The 12,567-nt window shown below is 33.8% G+C and overlaps 1 long non-coding RNA gene across 1 annotated transcript; it reads right to left on the bottom strand.

The window, feature by feature from the left end:
• Positions 1-8,306: 8,306 nt before the first annotated feature.
• Positions 8,307-10,460, bottom strand: LOC115875859. The gene is made up of 2 exons (XR_004049064.1): positions 8,976-10,460; positions 8,307-8,708 (listed from the first exon to the last, which is right to left on the bottom strand). It is a non-coding gene; the product is annotated as an uncharacterized LOC115875859 (long non-coding RNA).
• Between the last annotated feature and the right edge of the window lie 2,107 nt (positions 10,461-12,567).

A 12,567-nucleotide genomic window follows, 5' to 3' on the forward strand; every position in this document is an offset into this window, starting at 1 on the left:
AAAATAATCGAAAAACCGAATCAGCGAATTTAAAGGCTGACTTGCAAATTTCACAGTAAAAATTATAGCCGATAAGTTGGCTGTGGAAACAAAAATATGGACTAGTTGTTTCTGCCATAACAACGCGTCAAACGAACAGTTCTTTGAGTCTTAGTTTCTAGCAGTATTAATTAACTCTATATGACAGGGTATTTTTTTCTGGCAACGTTGTGCAGAAATTATTTTTCCAGTTATGAAGGCTCATAATGAAGGTATGCATTTTCACTTACGCGGGCAAGCACTGTGCTGCTTTTCCTTAGTTTTCTAAGGTAATAAAAGAACAGTCTGTCTTTTTTAGTCACTTATTTTTTTCAACAAGGTTTAGATATGTTTTTCTTTATGATCCGCCTGTTTCCCATATTTTCGTTACTGTTATTTAAGATATTCAGGGCAATGCCTAAACGTAAATATAAACCAATTTTGCGACTTTTTGCAACTTTTTAAAAAAATCTTTCATTTTTCGACACCAATGTGGTTTGTGTAATGGTTTAAATATTGCCTATCCAACGTAATTTGGGTTTGTGATCTTGTTTCATTTCATTTAACTAGCTATGTTTTTAACTATAATAATTAATTAAGTTTGGGCTTTCGTGTTATGAATTTGTAAACTATTTAAGACAGGGAATTTTTTTCAGAACTGCAAGAATACGACATTAGTTTTACGTACGGTCAGATGTTTCAGACATTTCAAAGCATTTCAGACATTTCAAAAAAAATAGACTCGAAACTAAAAAGGCTGTAGTTTCACATTTTAGAAAAAAAGCTTTCTTTCCTGCTAATGAGAAGAAAAACTTGTCTCGATTCACATCCAGTTTAAAATCTAAATGGCTTGAAGTTAGTCGAAGCAAAATTTTATTTCTCAAAAAGTATTCTAACTGGCTCAACCAAACCATCACATTTACAAAAAAAGGCACTAAAACGGTCTACTGGACGACCAAATCTGATTTTAACAACAGTAGAATTACACTACAGATATATCCTAATTTTCTAGTGTACAGGGTGTCTCATTTTCGTTGTCTTTATGGGCTGTCTCTCTTATTAGTAAAGACAGAAAGCTGAGGTTTTCGCAACATGGTGCTACTTTTTCATCAAACTGACAATGCTGTAAACAAAATTTTCATAATTTACTTCCACTGTGAGATACTGGGTGACATCGAAAATATTGCCTTTCATGGCACCCCTCGTATCTTAGATGTCTAATAACTTATTGGAAAGGCAAGAACTAGTTAATGCAGAACTTTTCACTTAGAATCCAGTGACGTAGTTAGATTTTGTCTTGAGTTTGGCGTTCTTGAGACAACACAAACTTAAATATTTTTAAATGGGACACCCTGTACACCTAGTATTTATTGATATTACAATGTAAACATTGAGTATCCAGATTTTTCGATAATAAATGACATATGAATGGAATATTTGAATATAGAACATTACTAGTACATTTATCTGAAACTTTTAATTTTTTTGTTTAGTGGTCGAGACATGGCGATGCGCGATCGTGCATGGAGTTACCGAATAATTAAAATATACGAGTTTTTTCTATCACTAAAATGTTATTAACACCTTTTCTATCAGGCATTTTTAATATTAGGTCAATTTTTTTTTTTCTGCAAAAGGAACCAGTGTGCGCCGGCTGTATCTCAGAAACTACTTATCATATAACTTTGGGAAAACAATTCTAATAAGTAAATCGACCAAGAAAAATTGCTGCAAATTATTTTCAAGTTCGAAAAATTTCCGCTAGGAGGCGTTTCTCTGATAGCCAATCAGAAAACAGTTTTTTTCCCAAAAATATGCAGGTGAATAGGTGTTTTAAATATTACCATTATAATCATCGAGAAATTTATAATTTTTTTGATAGAGTATTTTGCTCTATCTCGTAAAATAAAATGGTGGGGGAACTTGCTTTTATTAAAATAAGGATAACTCTGGTTTAGGTTAGCCGATTTATACAAACTAGGATTCGTTTAAAAGATCTTTTTTCCTTAATGATCTCCTGTATACATTTTGTTTCTATATTTTTTTTGTTAGCTAAAGGGCGCTGTTTGACATGATAACAAATATTGCGCTTTTGCATAAAAAAATTTAAATAGGAGGCTATATTTTTCTTTGCACAGTTAAATAGAACACAAAATTTCTAAAATATCAGCGCAAACCGCAACTTTCTATCTTCTCTCTAACCGGAGATATTAAGAGAACAAATCATGTTAGGCTGCCGCTTAGTATTATATGGCAAAATAAGACACTAAATCACCACAATACATCAAAACATTAGCATCATCAACATGATCAGCGAAACGCGCGTCCAGTGTAAAAGTAAAAGTGTTTTGGTGTTTGGTGATGATTTAGTGTTTTATTTTGCTGTGTAACACCAAAGGTTCTAACCGCCAACTGTAATAATAGTATTTATGGTCTAAAAATTATAGTAGTAGGCTAGGAAACCAAAGAGTTAAATTGGTTACGTCAAAATATCAAAACATATATTTTAATTTTATTTTAGTACAATTTAATTGTTATTTATCCATGTTTGTTCTTGATTCAACCCCATAAATTAAAACCCAGACATATTGAATTCGATGACCTAGCTGGCCATGGAAATATGCCGCTCCAGCGTCTCTATCTACTAAAGTAAGTGGTATCCAAGAAGCCCCACACATTCATAGCAAAATAAGCGGCACAACTGCACCAACTGCATCAACTACACCAACTGCATTCATGCTGATGAAGTTGCAACAAATGCAATTTCATCATGATGGATCCTCTAACAAAGTTGGCAATTTATCTCTTAGAAATTATAGATAGTTCATTTCATTCAGATAATTAAAAAAGTCCAACCATTCGTCATCCTAGAATTTCTGCCTAAACATTTACTGACCAACGGTCTCTGTGCTGAACTACTTACATGAAATAAACCCCAAGTTTTTAGCCGTACGAAATTCGGCCGTTTTCTGTTAAAAGCAATATGGCGGCACAAAATTCCTAGAAATTTTAATAAAATTCTTGATTGTAATCTGAGGACTACCAACGTATTAATACACTTTGTTAATTGTCAACAGATAATTAACAAAGTGTATTAATTCTAGTTCAAACCCTTCCGACTGCAACCCAACTAGTTCCTTGATTTTCTTTTCATTATTATTAACTATAAACATTATTTCAAAAATAACTCACATAAGCTTAAGAGCTTATACGTGGAAATAATAATAATTAATAAAAATAGAAAATTTGTTGCGTATACTAAACCCTAGCAGTTAGATACTGTACTAGCATAAACTCTACTAGCACACAAAGGCTTTAATTTATTATCGGAATGTTACACAAAATTAAAATCAAAAACTTCTAAAAACAAAAAAGCAACATCGTCTACCAAATTCCTTGCAACAGTTGTGACGCTATGTATATTGGTCAGACAAGTCAGTATCTCCATTGTTCTCCAGCGACTTTTCTCCCGGTCGGAAACCAAACTTCAGGTCACAAGGTAGGCGCACTTCCCGTCTCATAACGATGCTGGCTGGAGTTTGCCATGTGGATTCTTGGACGGATGAACGGTAGACCAACAGGAACAGGTGAATAAATTTGTTCCAGTCTTTTTGGTGATCAGAGACTACTCCAAGTCAGAGACTACTTTGGCCAAATCACGGTGGATGGTTCTGTTCATACGTTCAACTATCCCATCGGATTGTGGATGTAGGGCAGTCGTCCTGATCTTGCGGATGTTAAGGACTTCACAGACGCCTTGGAACAGATTGGACTCAAAGTTTCTTCCCTGATCTGAATGGATCTGAGCTGCAACCTACAGATCCATTCCTTAACTAGGGCATCAGCAATGGTGGACACTTCTTGATTTGGCAACGCGGAGGCCTCGGCCCATTTGCTGAAGTAATCCATTACAACCACAATGTATTATGTACACAAGGAAAAGGACTAGCCACGTGGATCGCTATTCGTTCCAAGGGACTATCTACATTGTACTGGCGCATTGGAGCTTTACCGCGTTTATGTGGCCTATTGATGGCGGCGCAAAAGTCACATTTCTTACACCAGGCCCTCACGTCTTCTTTGCAGTTCACCCAATAGAACCGTTCTAGCAGCTTGCCAAGTGTCTTGGTAACACCAAGATGTCCACCGCTGGTTCCATTGTGAACTTCCTCCAAGACTTCCGGGACCCTCTTCTTTGGAGTGACGATCTGCCTTCTCTTTTCTTGTCCCTCTGGTCTCTTAATCGCACGGCGAAGTAATCCGTCATCTTGCCAAGGAATTCCACTGTACGACTTTTGGTTTTGGACCACGTTTGGCAAATATCTGCAAACTTCCTCCCACGTTGGTCTTTGGTCCGCGTTTTTCTAGTTAATTACTAAGCCTAATCTCCCAGTATCATTTTGTATGTTATTTTAAATTGGGTACGAACTTCTCTCTGCCCTGCTTCCTCCTTTATAAACATACATCTTGATATGATTATGGTTTCTGTTTTCTCCTATATTCATTTGAATAATCCCTTAGCAGTTTACTAGCATAGCTACCATTTTGTCCAGATTTTGAAGCCGAAACCTTGGGTTTCCATGCTTTGAATAATTGGGAGATCGAGCAACAATACTTAGCAAGGGATCCCTTCTTCAAGGATACAAAATAATTATTAGTGGTCACTCCCACCGGTACAGTCTTCTTCGCTCGTGGCAAGAAACTTACTCTCGACCTCTTTTTATTTCGCTGTGATGGTTCCTAGGCTCCAACAAACCATAAATCCTATTTATTTTTACTTCAGGCAGCATCTCAAAATTATCTCTAGCAGGGATCGAAACATCTTCTGCTACCACCACATAAGCGTCTACTCACATTTTCGATAAAGAATAACTTCTTCTCTTTTTAAAATTCCTTGCCCGCAGTTCAGTTCAAAAGCTCTAGTGGTCTAAAGTCCATTCAAATGGTTCATGCTGATGTCTGCTACTAACACTCGATGAGGTCAAACAGGTGCTAAAGAACAAAATTAAGATCTATGAAGAGGACAGCTACCACATATCTTCCTGTTTGATGATTGATTAGTGCTGCCAGTATCGATTAGTAATTTTAAAGAAGGTTTATAGTTTCGATATGGTAAAAGGGTGATGAAGTATATTGATTTCAGTCAATTCCCTTGAGCATCGAAGACATTATTAGTACTTTCCTCTGATCGATATTTTCATGGTTTATTGATTGTGGATAATATTGATGTAAGCTTTCTGAATAATTATCGCATGTATAATTTCTGAGCCCTTTTCATCGTAATGTTCATTGCCCGACTGTAGTTATCGTATAACGTTACTGTTCATACATTGGAGTATAATTTGTGATTTGAATTAATTTCCTGTTAAGTAGTCGTCCGTTAAACAGAGATGTTTTTGTAGAAAACTTTTTCTGCCTCTTCATACTAGGAATACCACGCGATGTCGTCTGACGGCTCGAGTTTCGGTAGCTGATTCATTTGTATGAGTCGTGGTTTAAAATACACCCTGTTGCGGTCCAAATACTTCGCGATTTGGCAGGAAATTGTCTGGTGTTGCATTTCTGATCTAAATATTTAATATTGTTGACATAAATCTTGATTGGGAGAGTTTGTTGATTACTAAAGTTGTTGATATAATTATTGTAAGGGTTTACCGGTAGCAATTGGCTGGTATTTTTAATGGTTAAAAATAGTTCTTAAATTAAATTGATTTTTGTTGGGTTATTATTATTAAAAAATTGATTGGATTATTAAGTACCACTTTTGATTTATTAAATCACTATTACGTTTTTCCATATAAACCAGCACCAAAAATTTTCGAGATTGATCACATAGGCCATATTGTCTTCTAAACTTGTTGGCTTTTTAATATGTATGTGTTATTTTTACTTGGTACCACTACAGCCCTTAGAATGTCATTGTTTAACGTTTTGTCAGGAGTAAGAAATATGACAAAAGTTTTTCTTGGTCAAGTGGTTGCTGATGATACGTTGTACCACGTTAATTTCCTCAAAATTGGCAGCATGTTGAAAACATCGATATGTTCGTGTATCAGGGGTGAGTTCACTGGTAACTATGGTAAAATGGTCGTTTCAGCTATCGGTATTTCAATCAAAGGCGGACTAGCCCAAACTATTCTAATCGGTTTAACATTTCTTATATTGACTCGAGAATATTGCCAATTAGCACGATCAGAGCAGACACCTGAAGTGAAGTTCGTCATGAAATTATATGAGGCGTCCAGTCGAATGTATCTTGGAGTTTTCTATACATTGCACCCGCCGTCCTGCGTGCACAATTTTAAATATAAGCTAAATTCCCTCACTTCCTGATTGGCTGCGACTTCAGCGCAGCGGTCGTGGTACTTTAAAGATTTATTCGGTAATTCAAGCGACCATGGGGCAAAAACAGGAGGGGTGGGAAGATAATAATACATTCCGGTGGACGCCTCATATAATACGATCGAACTTCACTTCAGGTAAGTTCGTTTGATCGTATAATTATATTCGCGTCCAGTCCGAATGTATTATCTTGATTTTTCATATACGTAGATGTTTAAAGAACTGATGGTTGCAAATTAATGAATGCGGTGCAGAAAGCATTTTTTTTTCTGAGACAAAAATAGCTGAAATTATAAATATGTTTATTGAATGCAACCAAAGTGAAACCAATTTAACGGCCATCAATACATGGATTTATCAAATTGTGACAATTTAACATATCCATATATGCATACTAAGCAGAGACAGAAACCCATAAGATGTCACTTCCATAAGGGATTCTGCCAAAATTGTTCAATTATACTTTATAAACTAATTAACTCATCGTGTCGATAGAAATCCCTGTCTCAATGTAGAACTGCGTGGATAACTCGACTATAGTGAGGTTTAACCGATATATACTTTTTAAGGTGTTTCTAACGTTTCTAAGAAATTAAGAGTCTTAATAATTTATTTCCCAAAATGCTTTAATTACGTCGATGAATTAAACCAGAGTCATCATATAGATTAGATTTCTATCCATACATTGGTATGGATATTGTGGACATTGATATAAAGTAGACTCAGATATTGATCTGTGTCAATTTTATACCAGAAGTTTTATTATTATTTGTATTATTTTTTTTTTGTTGATAATTTTCAGTAACTATGATATGCATATATAATTATATACTGACTAAAAACAAACTGACATCTGTCTCTGATATCTAAGGTTAAACGTGAAACCAATATATGATTTATTATTTTTCATAGCAGTTCACGGCAAGAATTATATAATCTATTTATATACGTAAAACTGCAAGAAAACTATTTCTACTTTATGATTTAATTGATATGTCTATTCTTTCCGAAATTTCTAGATAAGAAAGTAGAACTGTTAGGGAACAATTATGGTAAAATTTTAATGCAGTAAACCTTAGACACATCATATCTTACAAAAGCCTCTTTCAACGAGAAACCATCCAGATATATTTAAGAAAAAATTCAAAGTCTGCGAAAGTTTACATTAATGTTATTATAATCATCTCTTTCGAAAGTGTATTGTAGAGGAGAAAATATATATTATATACTGTAAGCTGTAAGAAAAAACTAATTTTTTGTTTCGATAATTTGCACAAAGTCTGTCACAAACTACGCCAAAACACAACACTGTTTTTATAGACCGAAATGGGTAAATATAAACTCTAAATGTAGATGGTGAGTACTCCAACATATGAAAGTCAAAGATTTACATAAACAAATTAGCATTTAACAGCCGTTATCATAAGGACCTCCTTTTGAAATGAGACACAGTTACGTGTTTCTTAAGATTTAGAATACGTTTTTTTTTCTTTTTAAATATATACACACACACAATACATATTAGCTATGAAAATCTAGGATATTAGCTATTTTATTATTATATACATATTTGAGTTATTATTATTAACAAGTTCCAGGCGACATGCCATGGCTCCTTGGTAAGTGGGGAGCTAAAATATTTTCTCAGATATAAAAGTTGGACCTTGTTCTGTGCTGAAGCCCAGATCATTGGCTAAGACTGAATTCGCTCCCGAAGAAGAATGTATCATCATCGAAGAGTCGAATGTTCTGTAGTCTCTTTGGATTGCCCTTCCCCCAACAAACTGCACAAATCGCTAGATTTGGTTATTTTCCTCTTCCTAGTTGCTGACCTTGTGTTCGATCTGTTATGAGATAGTGACACTTAAATAACGACTGTCCTGCTTTTTGAACGTACAGCCTTATAAATATAATGTGTGGGGGAGTTTTCCTGTTGAAATATATCGTTTTTTTTTTGAGGGTCTAAAATTTTTAGATTTATCACTTGAAATTCTTTTGTGAAATCTACTTCTACGATAACGAGACCGAGAACGTCATTTATAAAGGAATCCCTTTCACACGGAGAAGGGCATTCACTAAAATTAAAAAATTTTGTATCATTGAGACAACAACACTTCGGTTATTATAATATTATCTCGATAGCGAGCTCTGGAATATCTTAAAAAAGGAATCCCTCTCACACGGAGTAGAGGATTATCTAAAAGTACTAACCTTTGTCTCGCTATGAAAAGAACACTGGGAGAAGAACAGTCCGTGTTTATACAATATTCCTCATCCCTTTGTTTTCTCCTTTCCTCTAATCCCCACATTTCGGGATGTACTTCTATTTATTTCCATCCAATATTCGTCTAAAAATAAATATTCTAAAAGACTTACATGTAATACGTGTAATTAATTTTTCGATAAGGCTATCGATAACGTATAAAAGAAATCCCTCCCACACGGAGATGGGCATTCTCTAAAAGTACGAAATTTTGTCTCACTGGGAGATACAAATATTTGGCACCTAAATATATAAATAATATTCCCTTGAGAGTGAGATCTAAAATCTCATAAAAAAAGAAATCCATTCCAGAGATAGGCATTTTCTAAAAGTACAAAATTTTGTTTCATACCTTATTTCATTGCTGGGAGATAAAACACTTCGGCATTTATAGTACTCTGTTGATTGCGAGATCTAGAATCTCATATAATAGGAATCCCTCTCACGAAGAGAAGGGCATTCTCTGTAAGTACGAAACTTTGTCTCACGGAGAGGACAACAGTTCGATATATATATGTTATTCTCATTTTTTCTTTTTGTCTAATTCCATTGTTTCCTCCTTGCCTCTAATTTCCATATTTCGAAATTTGCTTTTACTTTAATTATTTCCATTCATTATTTAATTTCCTAAAAATAAGTATTATAAGATACTCACCGGTAATACGTGTAATTAATATCTCGATAGGGGATATCAACAATGACTTATAAAAGGAATCCCTCACACGGAGACGGCCATTCTCGAAAAATGAGAAATTTGACTCCCTGGGTGATACAACACTTCGGCACAACTTCGGTATTTATAATATTCTCTTGATAGAGAGATTTAGAACCTCATACAATAGGAATCCCCCTCACGAGGAGAAGGGCATTCTCTATAAATAGGAAACTTTGCGTCACTGGGAAAACAACAGTTCGATATTTATAATATTATTTGATAGCCAGATTTCTAACCTCATATAATAGGAATCCCTTTCACGAGGAGAAGGGCATTCTCTAAATAGGAAACTTTGTCTCACTGGGAGCACAACAGTTCGATATATACGATATTCTTATTGCTTTCTCCATTTGTCTACTTCCATTGTCTCCTCCTTGCCTCTAATTTCTACATTTAGAGATTTGCTTCCACTTCAATTATTTCCCTCCATTATTTAATTACCTGAAAATAAATATTATAAGATACTTACCTGTGATACCTGTAATTTATCTCTCGATAGTGGGATATCAATATTGACTTATAAAAGGAATCTCTCTCATATGGCCATCCTCTAAAAGTACGAAATTTGACTCACTCGGAGATGCAACACTTTGGCATTTATAATATTCTCTTGACTGCGAGATATAGAACCTTATATAAATGAGAATTCCTCTCACAAGGAGAAGGACATTCTTTACACGTACGAACTTTGTCTCACGGAGAGTACAACAGTCCGATATATATATATAATATTCTTATTGTTTTCTTCTTTTATCTAATTCTAATATTCCGTTATTTACGTCCACTTCGTTTTTCTCTAAAAATAAATATTATACAATACTTACATATTGTTCGTTGTGTTCTACCTAGCTGTAGAACACCGTATATTACATAGTAATATCCAAAATTATTAGAGAATAAACAAAATGGCTTCATCGATCTACGACGAAGAAATCGGAGAGCTACGATCCGCACTGCACCATGCACGAAAGACGAAAGAATACCGACCGCCGCGCCAGGGCCGGCGCCGCCACCTAGACTGGTAGCGGGAGGGAATTTAGCTTATAGCTTTAAAATTGTGCACGCAGGGACGGTACTACGTATAGAAAAATCAAGATAATACATTCGAACTGGACGCGAATATAATTAAGTTCGGCATCATTTGAATTTTTGTAAAAATTAAAAATACTTTTACATCTATATATCGATGAATTTATTAAGAGTATTGCTGTCCCCATCGTATGGTTTAATATTATCCATTTTGGATTTGAATAATTACAAGTTAAGCTTTGGTTCAGTAATTTTTTTAGATAGTATAGAAGAAGAAGCGATTTTGGTTGATTGGTGTATAGAAAATGATAAATTATCCAATTTTCCTATAATTTCATCTAATTCTGTCATTAATTTTTAAATAAACTTAATTTTAAAACTAAAGATAAAGTATTTATTTATGTATTGATTATTAAAAAAAATATTATACAGGGTGCTACAAATTCGAGGTACGAGCATTGATATCTCGGAAACCATAATAGATACGAAGATGGTTAAATTTGGGCAAAGTTGCGCCTTGGGATGTTCACCAAGACGCCATCAAATAAGTTTTAAAAATTTCAAGGATTGCTGAGTCTTTTGGAAAAAACGGATTTTTTGGAAAATCAATTTTATTTTTTCCTGTCGTTACTTTTTAGAAAATCAAAAAACTAATTACACATTCTCATAGCCACTTTATTAGGGTTATTTGATAGTACTTTTAGATTTTCAAATTATCTAATAATTTGTGAGATACAGAGGCCAACTTAATTTTTTTAAATACGGACCTGTATTTTTTATTTCAGGTCTCGAAAGAACTCGGTCTCCTGAGTATAATGATATGCCACACGAGATACTTTTTTTTGTTTTGGGTACCTTAACAACAACAAAACTAGTTAATTATTATTTAAAATAATTTCAAGTACGACTCTGGTTTTTTAAATTATTTAATCTGATCATATTCATCGCAACAATATTGATCAGCGCTAATTAACACTGAATAAGAAAAATCGAGCCAATTCAAATAAATAATATCCAAGTCAGCAATTTAAATATATTTTTTGTAACTTTTTTATTGTGAATTTGGAATCTCAGTATAAGATCTAATAATATTCATAATATTAATCGTAGTTGTTATAAATAAATCAACTTCTATAAACTAGTTTCTAATGCTCTACATGTTCGAAAAGGTTACCACCCTTCCTAATACACAAATTTATTTTTTGTTCAATCTTATTTATAGCTTTTTGGACATAACTTCTTGTTATAGTTCCGAATGGCATTTTGTACTTTTTATTGTAAATGTAGAAATATATTGATTTCACTTTTACAAATGACGCCAAGTAATGCCCCTTTAGTTATTGCATTTGATTTTCCGTATTCAATGTTTCACCCCACGTCATTGTTAAGTGAAAGCTTATCAATATTGTAACGATAAATCGTTTAAATCTTAAAAAAACAGAGCCGGACTTGAAATTAGTTTAAATAAATTACGTTCAAATGTCCGAAACAAAAAAATATTAAGTGTGGCATATCATTGTACACAGGAGACCGAGTTCTTTTAAAATCTGAAATAAAAAATGCAGGTCCGTATTTAAGAAAATTATGTTGGCCACTGTATCTCACAAATTATCAGCTAATTTGAATATCTAAAAATTCTATCAGATAGCCCTAATAAAGTGGCAACGAGAATGTCCAATTAGTTTTTTGATTTCCTAAAAAGTAACGCCAGGAAAAAATAAAAATGATTTTCAAAAAAATCCGTTTATTCCAAAAAACTCAGCAATCCTTGAAATTTAAAAAAAAAATGATGGCATGTTTGTGAAGATCCGCAAGCGCAACTTTGCCCCAATATAACCATATTCGTATCTATTACGGTTACCGAGATACCAATGCTCGCTTTTGTATATTTAGTTGGGATTTATTCTTGATTTTAGGTCAGCAATTTAAGACACAATAATTAAAAGTTATTTTTATTTTTTACGTACGTTTCGACCATTCTTATTATTGTCAAATACATATACACACAACAATATAAAATAATTTTAAAATTTAACTAAAGACTACACATAACATATTAAATAACAAACCACATTACTAGTATAGTACATCTGCTGGATCTGTGTCTATGAAAGGAATGCGGACAAAAAACATTTAAATAAACAGCAATATATTTTATACGTCGATTTGACGAGTGCGTCACCGCAAATCGCTCCGCCCA

The sequence above is a fragment of the Sitophilus oryzae genome, unplaced genomic scaffold (assembly GCF_002938485.1).
Source record: "Sitophilus oryzae breed Bouriz unplaced genomic scaffold, Soryzae_2.0 scaffold_1058_pilon_pilon, whole genome shotgun sequence".
In the NCBI taxonomy this organism is placed as follows: domain Eukaryota; kingdom Metazoa; phylum Arthropoda; class Insecta; order Coleoptera; family Curculionidae; genus Sitophilus; species Sitophilus oryzae.